General features: G+C 34.6%; 2 non-coding genes across 2 annotated transcripts; both read left to right on the top strand.

The window, feature by feature from the left end:
- Window positions 1-3,380: 3,380 nt before the first annotated feature.
- Window positions 3,381-3,454, top strand: TRNAS-ACU (transfer RNA serine (anticodon ACU)). The gene has a single exon. It is a non-coding gene; the product is annotated as a tRNA-Ser (tRNA).
- A 3,425-nt stretch (window positions 3,455-6,879) lies between these two features.
- TRNAS-ACU (transfer RNA serine (anticodon ACU)) lies at window positions 6,880-6,953 on the top strand. The gene has a single exon. It is a non-coding gene; the product is annotated as a tRNA-Ser (tRNA).
- The last annotated feature ends 12,718 nt before the right edge of the window (window positions 6,954-19,671 follow it).

The following is a 19,671-nucleotide window of genomic DNA, read 5'->3' as shown; positions in this document are numbered from 1 at the left end:
CAAAATTTCAAATCCCCTCTTATGGTGTAGGGTACCTGGCCTTCTCTGATGTAATCAGAGTTAGATTTGATTCAGTGATTTTATAAAAACAGCTAGGAAGCACAATTTAGCAGTGGGTTACAGAGAAAAAGAAATATGCTGGCAAAAAAATCCAATTGAGTGATTAAACAGCTCTTCATTTTCTGGCTTTATTTTTATGCTAACAAATTTGTTCTCTAAAAAGTGTTCACAAAGCCAAGTCTCTGATTAACACCTTTGTAGGGATGGTTTTTTACCTATAACTAAATTAAACTTGCTTCATTGGAAAGGCAGCAAGATGCATCCTCATTTCAATGTCTACTGAAATAATACAGGCTGACACCAGGAAACATTAACGCCACTGCATCCTTGCTGCTTTCTCATGTAGAAGTCTGTTTAATGTGAAAACAAGGTGACATCTAATTAGCACACAGGTAAGGAATTAAGAAAATCTTTATTTAAGGGTGAAGATGTTTCTCACAAAATCGTTGCCCCAATGCATCATTGAAATTCAAGCTGGAAAGATGATTTTAATATATCACTTGTACATTTTGTATTGCTCTTCTGGTGACAATGTAGTTTGTTTTTGTCAATTACCCTTTTAATAATAGGGTAAAGAAAATTAAGTGGATTTTTTAAAGAAAACTATACTGTCAATATACTATTAAAACAAATTAAAATGGTAAAAGTTATTGTACTTTAAGTAAAAATAAAAGAGCAAAAATATCAATCCCAGTTTTGATTACTTAAATTAACAATAAAAAATGCATATAGCAAAGGATAGTTTCAATCTGCCTACCTCTGGGTTATGGGCCCAGCATGCTTCCATTGCAGTACTCTGCTGCACATGTAAGTGCAAGAGATCCTGAAGCACTCACTCATCATGGGAAAGTACCAATGTGTTTCTTCGTTGGTGGATGGAAGAAACATCTTACAAAAACTCTCCAGATTATTGACTTTTTAAAGTTTTTCTAGGAAACGTTTTAGATGAATGCTTATTAGCCTTTGTCAGTATGTACTTTTGCAAAGTGTCTCTGTGGCGCAATCAGTTAGTGTGTACGGCTATAAACCAAAAGGTTGGTGGTTCAATCCCACCCAGGGACGTAATTGACCTTGTTATCAGATTTTGGTGATCTTTAAGTAGACAAGTCAAAATTTCAAATCCCCTCTTATGGTGTAGGGTACCTGGCCTTCTCTGATGTAATCAGAGTTAGATTTGATTCAGTGATTTTATAAAAACAGCTAGGAAGCACAATTTAGCAGTGGGTTACAGAGAAAAAGAAATATGCTGGCAAAAAAATCCAATTGAGTGATTAAACAGCTCTTCATTTTCTGGCTTTATTTTTATGCTAACAAATTTGTTCTCTGAAAAGTGTCCACAAAGCCAAGTCTCTGATTAACACCTTTGTAAGGATGGTTTTTCACCTATTACTAAATTAAACTTGCTTCATTGGAAAGGCAGCAAGATGCATCCTCATTTCAATGTCTACTGAAATAATACAGGTTGACACCAGGAAACATTAACGCCACTGCATCCTTGCTGCTTTCTCATGTGGAAGTCTATTTAATGTGAAAACAAGGTGATATCTAATTAGCACACAGGTAAGGAATTAAGAAAATCTTTATTTAAGGGTGAAAATGTTTCTCACAAAATCGTTGCCCCAATGCATCATTGAAATTCAAGCTGGAAAGATGATTTTAATATATCACTTGTACATTTTGTATTGCTCTTCTGGTGACAATGTAGTTTGTTTTTGTCAATTACCATTTTAATAATAGGGTAAAGAAAATTAATAAATTTTTAAAAGAAAACAATACTTTCAATATGCTATTAAAACAAATTAAAATGGTAAAAGTTATTGTACTTTAATGAAAAATAAAAGAGCAAAAATATCAATCCCAGTTTTGGATTACTTTAATTAACAAAAAAAATGCATATAGCAGAGGATAGTTTTAATCTGCCTACCTCTGGGTTATGGGCCCAGCATGCTTCCATAGCAGTACTCTGCTGCACATGTAAGTGCAAGAGATCCTGAAGCACTCACTCATCATGGGAAAGTACCAATGTGTTTCTTCGTTGGTGTATGGAAGAAACATCTTACAAAAACTCTCCAGATTATTGACTTTTTAAAGTTTTTCTAGGAAACGTTTTAGATGAATGCTTATTAGCCTTTGTCAGTATGTACTTTCGCAAAGTGTCTCTGTGGCGCAATCAGTTAGTGTGTACGGCTATAAACCAAAAGGTTGGTGGTTCAATCCCACCAAGGGACGTAATTGACCTTGTTATCAGATTTTGGTGATCTTTAAGTAGACAAGTCAAAATTTCAAATCCCCTCTTATGGTGTAGGGTACCTGGCCTTCTCTGATGTAATCAGAGTTAGATTTGATTCAGTGATTTTATAAAAACAGCTAGGAAGCACAATTTAGCAGTGGGTTGCAGAGAAAAAGAAATATGCTGGCAAAAAAATCCAATTGAGTGATTAAACAGCTCTTCATTTTCTGGCTTTATTTTTATGCTAACAAATTTGTTCTCTGAAAAGTGTCCACAAAGCCAAGTCTCTGATGAACACCTTTGTAAGGATGGTTTTTCACCTATTACTAAATTAAACTTGCTTCATTGGAAAGGCAGCAAGATGCATCCTCATTTCAATGTCTACTGAAATAATACAGGTTGACAGCAGGAAACATTAACGCCAATGCATCCTTGCTGCTTTCTCATGTGGAAGTCTGTTTAATGTGAAAACAAGGTGATATCTAATTAGCACACAGGTAAGGAATTAAGAAAATCTTTATTTAAGGGTGAAGATGTTTCTCACAAAATCGTTGCCCCAATGCATCATTGAAATTCAAGCTGGAAAGATGATTTTAATATATCACTTGTACATTTTGTATTGCTCTTCTGGTGACAATGTAGATTGTTTTTGTCAATTACCATTTTAATAATAGGGTAAAGAAAATTAAGTGGATTTTTGAAAGAAAACAATACTGTCAATATACTATTAAAACAAATTAAAATGGTAAAAGTCATTGTACTTTAAGTAAACATAAAATAGCTAACATATCAATCCCAGTTTTGGATTACTTTAACAAAAAAAATGCATATAGCAGAGGATAGTTTCAATCTGCCTACCTCTGGGTAATGGGCCCAGCATGCTTCCATTGCAGTACTCTGCTGCACATGTAAGTGCAAGAGATCCTGAAGCACTCACTCATCATGGGAAAGTACCAATGTGTTTCTTCGTTGGTTGATTTAAGAAAATTCTTACAAAAACTCTCCAGATTATTGACTTTTTAAAGTTTTTCTAGGAAATGTTCTAGATGAATGCTTATTAGCCTTTGTCAGTATGTAGTTTTTACAAAGTGTCTCTGTGGCGCAATCGGTTAGTGTGTCTGGCTACTAACCAATAGGTTGGTGGTTCAATCCCACCCAGGGACATAATTGACCTTGTGATCAGGTTTTGGTGATATTTAAGTAGACAAGTCAAAATTTCAAACCCCCTCTTATGGTGTAGGGTACCTGGCCTTCTCTGATGTAATCAGAGTTAGATTTGATTCAGTGATTTTATAAAAAACAGCTAGGAAGCACAATTTAGCAATGGGTTGCAGAGAAAAAAATATGCTGGTAGAAAAATCCAATTGAGTGATTAAACAGCTCTTAATTTTCTGCCTTTATTTTTATGCTAACAAATTTGTTCTCTAAAAAGTGTCCACAAAGCCAAGTCTCTGATTAACACCTTTGTAGGGATGGTTTTTTACCTATAACTAAATTAAACTTGCTTCATTGGAAAGGCAGCAAGATGCATCCTCATTTCAATGTCTACTGAAATAATACAGGCTGACACCAGGAAACATTAACGCCACTGCATCCTTGCTGCTTTCTCATGTAGAAGTCTGTTTAATGTGAAAACAAGGTGACATCTAATTAGCACACAGGTAAGGAATTAAGAAAATCTTTATTTAAGGGTGAAGATGTTTCTCACAAAATCGTTGCCCCAATGCATCATTGAAATTCAAGCTGGAAAGATGATTTTAATATATCACTTGTACATTTTGTATTGCTCTTCTGGTGACAATGTAGTTTGTTTTTGTCAATTACCCTTTTAATAATAGGGTAAAGAAAATTAAGTGGATTTTTTAAAGAAAACTATACTGTCAATATACTATTAAAACAAATTAAAATGGTAAAAGTTATTGTACTTTAAGTAAAAATAAAAGAGCAAAAATATCAATCCCAGTTTTGATTACTTAAATTAACAATAAAAAATGCATATAGCAAAGGATAGTTTCAATCTGCCTACCTCTGGGTTATGGGCCCAGCATGCTTCCATTGCAGTACTCTGCTGCACATGTAAGTGCAAGAGATCCTGAAGCACTCACTCATCATGGGAAAGTACCAATGTGTTTCTTCGTTGGTGGATGGAAGAAACATCTTACAAAAACTCTCCAGATTATTGACTTTTTAAAGTTTTTCTAGGAAACGTTTTAGATGAATGCTTATTAGCCTTTGTCAGTATGTACTTTTGCAAAGTGTCTCTGTGGCGCAATCAGTTAGTGTGTACGGCTATAAACTAAAAGGTTGGTGGTTCAATCCCACCCAGGGACGTAATTGACCTTGTTATCAGATTTTGGTGATCTTTAAGTAGACAAGTCAAAATTTCAAATCCCCTCTTATGGTGTAGGGTACCTGGCCTTCTCTGATGTAATCAGAGTTAGATTTGATTCAGTGATTTTATAAAAACAGCTAGGAAGCACAATTTAGCAGTGGGTTACAGAGAAAAAGAAATATGCTGGCAAAAAAATCCAATTGAGTGATTAAACAGCTCTTCATTTTCTGGCTTTATTTTTATGCTAACAAATTTGTTCTCTGAAAAGTGTCCACAAAGCCAAGTCTCTGATTAACACCTTTGTAAGGATGGTTTTTCACCTATTACTAAATTAAACTTGCTTCATTGGAAAGGCAGCAAGATGCATCCTCATTTCAATGTCTACTGAAATAATACAGGTTGACACCAGGAAACATTAACGCCACTGCATCCTTGCTGCTTTCTCATGTGGAAGTCTATTTAATGTGAAAACAAGGTGATATCTAATTAGCACACAGGTAAGGAATTAAGAAAATCTTTATTTAAGGGTGAAAATGTTTCTCACAAAATCGTTGCCCCAATGCATCATTGAAATTCAAGCTGGAAAGATGATTTTAATATATCACTTGTACATTTTGTATTGCTCTTCTGGTGACAATGTAGTTTGTTTTTGTCAATTACCATTTTAATAATAGGGTAAAGAAAATTAATACATTTTTAAAAGAAAACAATACTTTCAATATGCTATTAAAACAAATTAAAATGGTAAAAGTTATTGTACTTTAATGAAAAATAAAAGAGCAAAAATATCAATCCCAGTTTTGGATTACTTTAATTAACAAAAAAAATGCATATAGCAGAGGATAGTTTTAATCTGCCTACCTCTGGGTTATGGGCCCAGCATGCTTCCATAGCAGTACTCTGCTGCACATGTAAGTGCAAGAGATCCTGAAGCACTCACTCATCATGGGAAAGTACCAATATGTTTCTTCGTTGGTGGATGGAAGAAACATCTTACAAAAACTCTCCAGATTATTGACTTTTTAAAGTTTTTCTAGGAAACGTTTTAGATGAATGCTTATTAGCCTTTGTCAGTATGTACTTTTGCAAAGTGTCTCTGTGGCGCAATCAATTAGTGTGTACGGCTATAAACCAAAAGGTTGGTGGTTCAATCCCACCAAGGGACGTAATTGACCTTGTAATCAGATTTTGGTGATCTTTAAGTAGACAAGTCAAAATTTCAAATCCCCTCTTATGGTGTAGGGTACCTGGCCTTCTCTGATGTAATCAGAGTTAGATTTGATTCAGTGATTTTATAAAAACAGCTAGGAAGCACAATTTAGCAGTGGGTTGCAGAGAAAAAGAAATATGCTGGCAAAAAAATCCAATTGAGTGATTAAACAGCTCTTCATTTTCTGGCTTTATTTTTATGCTAACAAATTTGTTCTCTGAAAAGTGTCCACAAAGCCAAGTCTCTGATGAACACCTTTGTAAGGATGGTTTTTCACCTATTACTAAATTAAACTTGCTTCATTGGAAAGGCAGCAAGATGCATCCTCATTTCAATGTCTACTGAAATAATACAGGTTGACAGCAGGAAACATTAACGCCAATGCATCCTTGCTGCTTTCTCATGTGGAAGTCTATTTAATGTGAAAACAAGGTGATATCTAATTAGCACACAGGTAAGGAATTAAGAAAATCTTTATTTAAGGGGGAAAATGTTTCTCACAAAATCGTTGCCCCAATGCATCATTGAAATTCAAGCTGGAAAGATGATTTTAATATATCACTTGTACATTTTGTATTGCTCTTCTGGTGACAATGTAGATTGTTTTTGTCAATTACCATTTTAATAATAGGGTAAAGAAAATTAAGTGGATTTTTGAAAGAAAACAATACTGTCAATATACTATTAAAACAAATTAAAATGGTAAAAGTCATTGTACTTTAAGTAAACATAAAATAGCTAACATATCAATCCCAGTTTTGGATTACTTTAACAAAAAAAATGCATATAGCAGAGGATAGTTTCAATCTGCCTACCTCTGGGTAATGGGCCCAGCATGCTTCCATTGCAGTACTCTGCTGCACATGTAAGTGCAAGAGATCCTGAAGCACTCACTCATCATGGGAAAGTACCAATGTGTTTCTTCGTTGGTTGATTTAAGAAAATTCTTACAAAAACTCTCCAGATTATTGACTTTTTAAAGTTTTTCTAGGAAACGTTCTAGATGAATGCTTATTAGCCTTTGTCAGTATGTACTTTTTACAAAGTGTCTCTGTGGCGCAATCGGTTAGTGTGTCTGGCTACTAACCAAAAGGTTGGTGGTTCAATCCCACCCAGGGACATAATTGACCTTGTGATCAGGTTTTGGTGATATTTAAGTAGACAAGTCAAAATTTCAAACCCCCTCTTATGGTGTAGAGTACCTGGCCTTCTCTGATGTAATCAGAGTTAGATTTGATTCAGTGATTTTATAAAAAACAGCTAGGAAGCACAATTTAGCAATGGGTTGCAGAGAAAAAAATATGCTGGTGGAAAAATCCAATTGAGTGATTAAACAGCTCTTAATTTTCTGCCTTTTTTATTTTTATGCTAACAAATTTGTTCTCTAAAAAGTGTCCACAAAGCCAAGTCTCTGATTAACACCTTTGTAGGGATGGTTTTTCACCTATAACTAAATTAAACTTGCTCCATTGGAAAGGCAGCAAGATGCATCCTCATTTCAATGTCTACTGAAATAATACAGGTTGACACCAGGAAACATTAACGCCACTGCATCCTTGCTGCTTTCTCATGTAGAAGTCTGTTTAATGTGAAAACAAGGTGACATCTAATTAGCACACAGGTAAGGAATTAAGAAAATCTTTATTTAAGGGTGAAGATGTTTCTCACAAAATCAGTGCCCCAATGCATCATTGAAATTCAAGCTGGAAAGATGATTTTAATATATCACTTGTACATTTTGTATTGCTCTTCTGGTGACAATGTAGTTTGTTTTTGTCAATTACCCTTTTAATAATAGGGTAAAGAAAATTAAGTGGATTTTTTAAAGAAAACTATACTGTCAATATACTATTAAAACAAATTAAAATGGTAAAAGTTATTGTACTTTAAGTAAAAATAAAAGAGCAAAAATATCAATCCCAGTTTTGATTACTTAAATTAACAAAAAAAAATGCATATAGCAAAGGATAGTTTCAATCTGCCTACCTCTGGGTTATGGGCCCAGCATGCTTCCATTGCAGTACTCTGCTGCACATGTAAGTGCAAGAGATCCTGAAGCACTCACTCATCATGGGAAAGTACCAATGTGTTTCTTCGTTGGTTGATGGAAGAAACATCTTACAAAAACTCTCCAGATTATTGACTTTTTAAAGTTTTTCTAGGAAACGTTTTAGATGAATGCTTATTAGCCTTTGTCAGTATGTACTTTCGCAAAGTGTCTCTGTGGCGCAATCAGTTAGTGTGTATGGCTATTAACCAAAAGGTTGGTGGTTCAATCCCACCCAGGGACATAATTGACCTTGTTATCAGATTTTGGTGATCTTTAAGTACACAAGTCAAAATTTCAAACCCCCTCTTATGGTGTAGGGTACCTGGCCTTCTCTGATGTAATCAGAGTTAGATTTGATTCAGTGATTTTATAAAAACAGCTAGGAAGCACAATTTAGCAGTGGGTTGCAGAGAAAAAGAAATATGCTGGCAAAAAAATCCAATTAAGTGATTAAACAGCTCTTCATTTTCTGGCTTTATTTTTATGCTAACAAATTTGTTCTCTGAAAAGTGTCCACAAAGCCAAGTCTCTAATTAACACCTTTGTAAGGATGGTTTTTCACCTATTACTAAATTAAACTTGCTTCATTGGAAAGGCAGCAAGATGCATCCTCATTTCAATGTCTACTGAAATAATACAGGTTGACACCAGGAAACATTAACGCCACTGCATCCTTGCTGCTTTCTCATGTGGAAGTCTGTTTAATGTGAAAACAAGGTGATATCTAATTAGCACACAGGTAAGGAATTAAGAAAATCTTTATTTAAGGGTGAAGATGTTTCTCACAAAATCGTTGCCCCAATGCATCATTGAAATTCAAGCTGGAAAGATGATTTTAATATATCACTTGTACATTTTGTATTGCTCTTCTGGTGACAATGTAGTTTGTTTTTGTCAATTACCCTTTTAATAATAGGGTAAAGAAAATTAAGTGGATTTTTTTAAAATAAAACTATACTGTCAATATACTATTAAAACAAATTAAAATGGTAAAAGTTATTGTACTTTAATGAAAAATAAAAGAGCAAAAATATCAATCCCAGTTTTGGATTACTTTAATTAACAAAAAAAATGCATATAGCAGAGGATAGTTTTAATCTGCCTACCTCTGGGTTATGGGCCCAGCATGCTTCCATTGCAGTACTCTGCTGCACATGTAAGTGCAAGAGATCCTGAAGCACTCACTCATCATTGGAAAGTACCAATGTGTTTCTTTGTTGGTGGATGGAAGAAACATCTTACAAAAACTCTCCAGATTATTGACTTTTTAAAGTTTTTCTAGGAAACGTTTTAGATGAATGCTTATTAGCCTTTGTCAGTATCTACTTTTGCGAAGTGTCTCTGTGGCGCAATCAGTTAGTGTGTACGGCTATAAACCAAAAGGTTGGTGGTTCAATCCCACCCAGGGACGTAATTGAACTTGTTATCAGATTTTGGTGATCTTTAAGTTGACAAGTCAAAATTTCAAACCCCCTCTTATGGTGTAGGGTACCTGGCCTTCTCTGATGTAATCAGAGTTAGATTTGATTCAGTGATTTTATAAAAACAGCTAGGAAGCACAATTTAGCAGTGGGTTGCAGAGAAAAAGAAATATGCTGGCAAAAAAATCCAATTGAGTGATTAAACAGCTCTTCATTTTCTGGCTTTATTTTTATGCTAACAAATTTGTTCTCTGAAAAGTGTCCACAAAGCCAAGTCTCTGATTAACACCTTTGTAAGGATGGTTTTTCACCTATTACTAAATTAAACTTGCTTCATTGGAAAGGCAGCAAGATGCATCCTCATTTCAATGTCTACTGAAATAATAAAGGTTGACACGAGGAAACATTAACGCCACTGCATCCTTGCTGCTTTCTCATGTGGAAGTCTGTTTAATGTGAAAACAAGGTGATATCTAATTAGCACACAAGTAAGGAATTAAGAAAATCTTTATTTAAGGGTGAAAATGTTTCTCACAAAATCGTTGCCCCAATGCATCATTGAAATTCAAGCTGGAAAGATGATTTTAATATATCACTTGTACATTTTGTATTGCTCTTCTGGTGACAATGTAGTTTGTTTTTGTCAATTACCATTTTAATAATAGGGTAAAGAAAATTAATGGATTTTTAAAAGAAAACAATACTTTCAATATACTATTAAAACAAATTAAAATGGTAAAAGTTATTGTACTTTAATGAAAAATAAAAGAGCAAAAATATCAATCCCAGTTTTGGATTACTTTAATTAACAAAAAAAAATGCATATAGCAGAGGATAGTTTTAATCTGCCTACCTCTGGGTTATGGGCCCAGCATGCTTCCATTGCAGTACTCTGCTGCACATGTAAGTGCAAGAGATCCTGAAGCACTCACTCATCATGGGAAAGTACCAATGTGTTTCTTCGTTGGTTGATGGAAGAAACATCTTACAAAAACTCTCCAGATTATTGACTTTTTAAAGTTTTTCTAGGAAACGTTTTAGATGAATGCTTATTAGCCTTTGTCAGTATGGACTTTTGCAAAGTGTCTCTGTGGCGCAATTGGTTAGTGTGTCCGACTACTAACCAAAAGGTTGGTGGTTCAATCCCAACCAGGGACGTAATTGACCTTGTTATCAGATTTTGGTGATCTTTAAGTAGACAAGTCAAAATTTCAAACCCCCTGTTATGGTGTAGGGTACCTGGCCTTCTCTGATGTAATCAGAGTTAGATTTGATTAATTGATTTTATAAAAACAGCAAGGAAGCACAATTTAGCAGTGGGTTGCAGAGAAAAAGAAATATGCTGGCAAAAAAATCCAATTGAGTGATTAAACAGCTCTTCATTTTCTGGCTTTATTTTTATGCTAACAAATTTGTTCTCTGAAAAGTGTCCACAAAGCCAAGTCTCTGATTAACACCTTTGTAGGGATGGTTTTTCACCTATTACTATATTAAATTTGCTTCATTGGAAAGGCGGCAAGATGCATCCTCATTTCAATGTCTACTGAAATAATACGGGTTGACACCAGGAAACATTAACGCCACTGCATCCTTGCTGCTTTCTCATGTGGAAGTCTGTTTAATGTGAAAACAATGTGATATCTAATTAGCACACAGGTAAGGAATTAAGAAAATCTTTATTTAAGGGTGAAGATGTTTCTCACAAAATCGTTGCCCCAATGCATCATTGAAATTCAAGCTGGAAAGATGATTTTAATATATCACTTGTACATTTTGTATTGCTCTTCTGGTGACAATGTAGTTTGTTTTTGTCAATTACCATTTTAATAATAGGGTAAAGAAAATTAAGTGGATTTTTGAAAGAAAACAATACTGTCAATATACTATTAAAACAAATTAAAATGGTAAAAGTCATTGTACTTTAAGTAAACATAAAATAGCTAACATATCAATCCCAGTTTTGGATTACTTTAACAAAAAAAAATGCATATAGCAGAGGATAGTTTCAATCTGCCTACCTCTGGGTAATGGGCCCAGCATGCTTCCATTGCAGTACTCTGCTGCACATGTAAGTGCAAGAGATCCTGAAGCACTCACTCATCATGGGAAAGTGCCAATGTGTTTCTTCGTTGGTTGATTTAAGAAAATTCTTACAAAAACTCTCCAGATTATTGACTTTTTAAAGTTTTTCTAGGAAACGTTCTAGATGAATGCTTATTAGCCTTTGTCAGTATGTACTTTTTGCAAAGTGTCTCTGTGGCGCAATTGGTTAGTGTGTATGGCTACCTAACCAAAAGGTTGGTGGTTCAATCCCACCCAGGGACATAATTGACCTTGTGATCAGGTTTTGGTGATATTTAAGTAGACAAGTCAAAATTTCAAACCCCCTCTTATGGTGTAGGGTACCTGGCCTTCTCTGATGTAATCAGAGTTAGATTTGATTCAGTGATTTTATAAAAAACAGCTAGGAAGCACAATTTAGCAATGGGTTGCAGAGAAAAAAATATGCTGGTAGAAAAATCCAATTGAGTGATTAAACAGCTCTTCATTTTCTGCCTTTATTTTTATGCTAACAAATTTGTTCTCTAAAAAGTGTCCACAAAGCCAAGTCTCTGATTAACACCTTTGTAGGGATGGTTTTTCACCTATAACTAAATTAAACTTGCTCCATTGGAAAGGCAGCAAGATGCATCCTCATTTCAATGTCTACTGAAATAATACAGGTTGACACCAGGAAACATTAACGCCACTGCATCCTTGCTGCTTTCTCATGTAGAAGTCTGTTTAATGTGAAAACAAGGTGACATCTAATTAGCACACAGGTAAGGAATTAAGAAAATCTTTATTTAAGGGTGAAGATGTTTCTCACAAAATCGTTGCCCCAATGTATCATTGAAATTCAAGCTGGAAAGATGATTTTAATATATCACTTGTACATTTTGTATTGCTCTTCTGGTGACAATGTAGTTTGTTTTTGTCAATTACCCTTTTAATAATAGGGTAAAGAAAATTAAGTGGATTTTTTAAAGAAAACTATACTGTCAATATACTATTAAAACAAATTAAAATGGTAAAAGTTATTGTACTTTAAGTAAAAATAAAAGAGCAAAAATATCAATCCCAGTTTTGATTACTTAAATTAACAAAAAAAAATGCATATAGCAAAGGATAGTTTCAATCTGCCTACCTCTGGGTTATGGGCCCAGCATGCTTCCATTGCAGTACTCTGCTGCACATGTAAGTGCAAGAGATCCTGAAGCACTCACTCATCATGGGAAAGTACCAATGTGTTTCTTCGTTGGTTGATGGTAGAAACATCTTACAAAAACTCTCCAGATTATTGACTTTTTAAAGTTTTTCTAGGAAACGTTCTAGATGTATGCTTATTAGCCTTTGTCAGTATGTACTTTTTGCAAAGTGTCTCTGTGGCACAATCGGTTAGTGTGTCCGACTACTAACCAAAAGGTTGGTGGTTCAATCCCACCCAGGGACGTAATTGACCTTGTTATCAGATTTTGGTGATCTTTAAGTAGACAAGTCAAAATTTCAAACCCCCTGTTATGGTGTAGGGTACCTGGCCTTCTCTGATGTAATCAGAGTTAGATTTGATTCATTGATTTTATAAAAACAGCTAGGAAGCACAATTTAGCAGTGGGTTGCAGAGAAAAAGAAATATGCTGGCAAAAAAAATCCAATTGAGTGATTAAACAGCTCTTCATTTTCTGGCTTTATTTTTATGCTAACAAATTTGTTCTCTGAAAAGTGTCCACAAAGCCAAGTCTCTGATTAACACCTTTGTAGGGATGGTTTTTCACCTATTACTAAATTAAACTTGCTTCATTGGAAAGGCAGCAAGATGCATCCTCATTTCAATGTCTACTGAAATAATACAGGTTGACACCAGGAAACATTAACGCCACTGCATCCTTGCTGCTTTCTCATGTAGAAGTCTGTTTAATGTGAAAACAAGGTGATATCTAATTAGCACACAGGTAAGGAATTAAGAAAATCTTTATTTAAGGGTGAAAATGTTTCTCACAAAATCGTTGCCCCAATGCATCATTGAAATTCAAGCTGGAAAGATGATTTTAATATATCACTTGTACATTTTGTATTGCTCTTCTGGTGACAATGTAGTTTGTTTTTGTCAATTACCATTTTAATAATAGGGTAAAGAAAATTAATGGATTTTTTAAAGAAAACTATACTTTCAATATACTATTAAAACAAATTAAAATGGTAAAAGTTATTGTACTTTAATGAAAAATAAAAGAGCAAAAATATCAATCCCAGTTTTGGATTACTTTAATTAACAAAAAAAAATGCATATAGCAGAGGATAGTTTTAATCTGCCTACCTCTGGGTTATGGGCCCAGCATGCTTCCATTGCAGTACTCTGCTGCACATGTAAGTGCAAGAGATCCTGAAGCACTCACTCATCATGGGAAAGTGCCAATGTGTTTCTTCGTTGGTTGATTTAAGAAAATTCTTACAAAAACTCTCCAGATTATTGACTTTTTAAAGTTTTTCTAGGAAACGTTCTAGATGAATGCTTATTAGCCTTTGTCAGTATGTACTTTTTGCAAAGTGTCTCTGTGGCGCAATTGGTTAGTGTGTATGGCTACCTAACCAAAAGGTTGGTGGTTCAATCCCACCCAGGGACATAATTGACCTTGTGATCAGGTTTTGGTGATATTTAAGTAGACAAGTCAAAATTTCAAACCCCCTCTTATGGTGTAGGGTACCTGGCCTTCTCTGATGTAATCAGAGTTAGATTTGATTCAGTGATTTTATAAAAAACAGCTAGGAAGCACAATTTAGCAATGGGTTGCAGAGAAAAAAATATGCTGGTAGAAAAATCCAATTGAGTGATTAAACAGCTCTTCATTTTCTGCCTTTATTTTTATGCTAACAAATTTGTTCTCTAAAAAGTGTCCACAAAGCCAAGTCTCTGATTAACACCTTTGTAGGGATGGTTTTTCACCTATAACTAAATTAAACTTGCTCCATTGGAAAGGCAGCAAGATGCATCCTCATTTCAATGTCTACTGAAATAATACAGGTTGACACCAGGAAACATTAACGCCACTGCATCCTTGCTGCTTTCTCATGTAGAAGTCTGTTTAATGTGAAAACAAGGTGACATCTAATTAGCACACAGGTAAGGAATTAAGAAAATCTTTATTTAAGGGTGAAGATGTTTCTCACAAAATCGTTGCCCCAATGTATCATTGAAATTCAAGCTGGAAAGATGATTTTAATATATCACTTGTACATTTTGTATTGCTCTTCTGGTGACAATGTAGTTTGTTTTTGTCAATTACCCTTTTAATAATAGGGTAAAGAAAATTAAGTGGATTTTTTAAAGAAAACTATACTGTCAATATACTATTAAAACAAATTAAAATGGTAAAAGTTATTGTACTTTAAGTAAAAATAAAAGAGCAAAAATATCAATCCCAGTTTTGATTACTTAAATTAACAAAAAAAAATGCATATAGCAAAGGATAGTTTCAATCTGCCTACCTCTGGGTTATGGGCCCAGCATGCTTCCATTGCAGTACTCTGCTGCACATGTAAGTGCAAGAGATCCTGAAGCACTCACTCATCATGGGAAAGTACCAATGTGTTTCTTCGTTGGTTGATGGTAGAAACATCTTACAAAAACTCTCCAGATTATTGACTTTTTAAAGTTTTTCTAGGAAACGTTCTAGATGTATGCTTATTAGCCTTTGTCAGTATGTACTTTTTGCAAAGTGTCTCTGTGGCACAATCGGTTAGTGTGTCCGACTACTAACCAAAAGGTTGGTGGTTCAATCCCACCCAGGGACGTAATTGACCTTGTTATCAGATTTTGGTGATCTTTAAGTAGACAAGTCAAAATTTCAAACCCCCTGTTATGGTGTAGGGTACCTGGCCTTCTCTGATGTAATCAGAGTTAGATTTGATTCATTGATTTTATAAAAACAGCTAGGAAGCACAATTTAGCAGTGGGTTGCAGAGAAAAAGAAATATGCTGGCAAAAAAAATCCAATTGAGTGATTAAACAGCTCTTCATTTTCTGGCTTTATTTTTATGCTAACAAATTTGTTCTCTGAAAAGTGTCCACAAAGCCAAGTCTCTGATTAACACCTTTGTAGGGATGGTTTTTCACCTATTACTAAATTAAACTTGCTTCATTGGAAAGGCAGCAAGATGCATCCTCATTTCAATGTCTACTGAAATAATACAGGTTGACACCAGGAAACATTAACGCCACTGCATCCTTGCTGCTTTCTCATGTAGAAGTCTGTTTAATGTGAAAACAAGGTGATATCTAATTAGCACACAGGTAAGGAATTAAGAAAATCTTTATTTAAGGGTGAAGATGTTTCTCACAAAATCGTTGCCCCAATGCATCATTGAAATTCAAGCTGGAAAGATGATTTTAATATATCACTTGTACATTTTGTATTGCTCTTCTGGTGACAATGTAGTTTGTTTTTGTCAATTACCCTTTTAATAATAGGGTAAAGAAAATTAAGTGGATTTTTTAAAGAAAACTATACTGTCAATATACTATTAAAACAAATTAAAATGGTAAAAGTTATTGTACTTTAAGTAAAAGTAAAAGAGCAAAAATATCAATCCCAGTTTTGATTACTTTAATTAACAAAAAAATGCATATAGCAGAGGATAGTTTCAATCTGCCTACCTCTGGGTAATGGGCCCAGCATGCTTCCATTGCAGTACTCTGCTGCACATGTAAGTGCAAGAGATCCTGAAGCACTCACTCATCATGGGAAAGTACCAATGTGTTTCTTCATTGGTTGATGGAAGAAACATCTTACAAAAACTCTCCAGATTATTGACTTTTTAAAGTTTTTCTAGGAAACGTTCTAGATGTATGCTTATTAGCCTTTGTCAGTATGTACTTTTTGCAAAGTGTCTCTGTGGCGCAATCGGTTAGTGTGTCCGACTACTAACCAAAAGGTTGGTGGTTCAATCCCACCCAGGGATGTAATTGACCTTGTTTTCAGATTTTGGTGATCTTTAAGTAGACAAGTCAAAATTTCAAACCCCCTGTTATGGTGTAGGGTACCTGGCCTTCTCTGATGTAATTAGAGTTAGATTTGATTCATTGATTTTATAAAAACAGCTAGGAAGCACAATTTAGCAGTTGGTTGCAGAGAAAAAGAAATATGCTGGCAAAAAAAATCCAATTGAGTGATTAAACAGCTCTTCATTTTCTGGCTTTATTTTTATGCTAACAAATTTGTTCTCTGAAAAGTGTCCACAAAGCCAAGTCTCTGATTAACACCTTTGTAGGGATGGTTTTTCACCTATTACTAAATTAAACTTGCTTCATTGGAAAGGCAGCAAGATGCATCCTCATTTCAATGTCTACTGAAATAATACAGGTTGACACCAGGAAACATTAACGCCACTGCATCCTTGCTGCTTTCTCATGTAGAAGTCTGTTTAATGTGAAAACAAGGTGATATCTAATTAGCACACAGGTAAGGAATTAAGAAAATCTTTATTTAAGGGTGAAGATGTTTCTCACAAAATCGTTGCCCCAATGCATCATTGAAATTCAAGCTGGAAAGATGATTTTAATATATCACTTGTACATTTTGTATTGCTCTTCTGGTGACAATGCAGTTTGTTTTTGTCAATTACCCTTTTAATAATAGGGTAAAGAAAATTAAGTGGATTTTTTAAAGAAAACTATACTGTCAATATACTATTAAAACAAATTAAAATGGTAAAAGTTATTGTACTTTAATGAAAAATAAAAGAGCAAAAATATCAATCCCAGTTTTGGATTACTTTAATTAACAAAAAAAATGCATATAGCAAAGGATAGTTTTAATCTGCCTACCTCTGGGTTATGGGCCCAGCATGCTTCCATTGCAGTACTCTGCTGCACATGTAAGTGCAAGAGATCCTGAAGCACTCACTCATCATGGGAAAGTACCAATGTGTTTCTTCGTTGGTTGATTGAAGAAACATCTTACAAAAACTCTCCAGATTATTGACTTTTTAAAGTTTTTCTAGGAAACGTTCTATATGTATGCTTATTAGCCTTTGTCAGTATGTACTTTTTGCAAAGTGTCTCTGTGGCGCAATCGGTTAGTGTGTCCGACTACTAACCAAAAGGTTGGTGGTTCAATCCCACCCAGGGACGTAATTGACCTTGTTTTCAGATTTTGGTGATCTTTAAGTAGACAAGTCAAAATTTCAAACCCCCTGTTATGGTGTAGGGTACCTGGCCTTCTCTGATGTAATCAGAGTTAGATTTGATTCATTGATTTTATAAAAACAGCTAGGAAGCACAATTTAGCAGTGGGTTGCAGAGAAAAAGAAATATGCTGGCAAAAAAAATCCAATTGAGTGATTAAACAGCTCTTCATTTTCTGGCTTTATTTTTATGCTAACAAATTTGTTCTCTGAAAAGTGTCCACAAAGCCAAGTCTCTGATTAACACCTTTGTAGGGATGGTTTTTCACCTATTACTAAATTAAACTTGCTTCATTGGAAAGGCAGCAAGATGCATCCTCATTTCAATGTCTACTGAAATAATACAGGTTGACACCAGGAAACATTAACGCCACTGCATCCTTGCTGCTTTCTCATGTAGAAGTCTGTTTAATGTGAAAACAAGGTGATATCTAATTAGCACACAGGTAAGGAATTAAGAAAATCTTTATTTAAGGGTGAAGATGTTTCTCACAAAATCGTTGCCCCAATGCATCATTGAAATTCAAGCTGGAAAGATGATTTTAATATATCACTTGTACATTTTGTATTGCTCTTCTGGTGACAATGTAGTTTGTTTTTGTCAATTACCCTTTTAATAATAGGGTAAAGAAAATTAAGAGGATTTTTTAAAGAAAACTATACTGTCAATATACTATTAAAACAAATTAAAATGGTAAAAGTTATTGTACTTTAAGTAAAAATAAAAGAGCAAAAATATCAATCCCAGTTTTGATTACTTTAATTAATAAAAAAAAATGCATATAGCAGAGGATAGTTTCAATCTGCCTACCTCTGGGTAATGGGCCCAGCATGCTTCCATTGCAGTACTCTGCTGCACATGTAAGTGCAAGAGATCCTGAAGCACTCACTCATCATGGGAAAGTACCAATGTGTTTCTTCATTGGTTGATGGAAGAAACATCTTACAAAAACTCTCCAGATTATTGACTTTTTAAAGTTTTTCTAGGAAAATTTCTAGATGTATGCTTATTAGCCTTTGTCAGTATGTACTTTTTGCAAAGTGTTTCTGTGGCGCAATCGGTTAGTGTGTCCGGCTACTAACCAAAAGGTTGGTGGTTCAATCCCAACCAGGGATGTAATTGACCTTGTTATCAGATTTTGGTGATCTTTAAGTAGACAAGTCAAAATTTCAAACCCCCTGTTCTGGTGTAGGGTACCTGGCCTTCTCTGATGTAATCAGAGTTAGATTTGATTCAGTGATTTTATAAAAACAGCTAGGAAGCACAATTTAGCAGTGGGTTGCAGAGAAAAAGAAATATGCTGGCAAAAAAAATCCAATTGAGTAATTCAACAGCTCTTAATTTTCTGGCTTTATTTTTATGCTAACAAATTTGTTCTCTGAAAAGTGTCCACAAAGCCAAGTCTCTGATTAACACCTTTGTAAGGATGGTTTTTAACCTATTACTAAATTAAACTTGCTTCATTGGAAAGGCAGCAAGATGCATCCTCATTTCAATGTCTACTGAAATAATACAGGTTGACACCAGGAAACATTAACGCCACTGCATCCTTGCTGCTTTCTCATGTGGAAGTCTGTTTAATGTGAAAACAAGGTGATATCTAATTAGCACACAGGTAAGGAATTAAGAAAATCTTTATTTAAGGGTGAAAATGTTTCTCACAAAATCGTTGCCCCAATGCATCATTGAAATTCAAGCTGGAAAGATGATTTTAATATATCACTTGTACATTTTGTATTGCTCTTCTGGTGACAATGTAGTTTGTTTTTGTCAATTACCATTTTAATAATAGGGTAAAGAAAATTAAGCTGATTTTTGAAAGAAAACAATACTGTCAATATACTATTAAAACAAATTAAAATGGTAAAAGTTATTGTACTTTAAGTAAAAATAAAAGAGCCAACATATCAATCCCAGTTTTGGATTACTTTAATTAACAAAAAAAAATGCATATAGCAGAGGATAGTTTCAATCTGCCTACCTCTGGGTTATGTGCCCAGCATGCTTCCATTTCTGTACTCTGCTGCACATGTAAGTGCAATAGATCCTGAAGCACTCACTCATCATGGGAAAGTACCAATGTGTTTCTTCGTTGGTTGATGGAAGAAACATCTTACAAAAACTCTCCAGATTATTGACTTTTT

This window comes from Pseudophryne corroboree (assembly GCF_028390025.1).
Source record: "Pseudophryne corroboree isolate aPseCor3 chromosome 7 unlocalized genomic scaffold, aPseCor3.hap2 SUPER_7_unloc_5, whole genome shotgun sequence".
NCBI lineage: Eukaryota > Metazoa > Chordata > Amphibia > Anura > Myobatrachidae > Pseudophryne > Pseudophryne corroboree.
The sequence above is the reverse complement of the archived record's forward strand: the minus strand, read 5'-3'. Positions and strand labels throughout refer to the sequence as shown.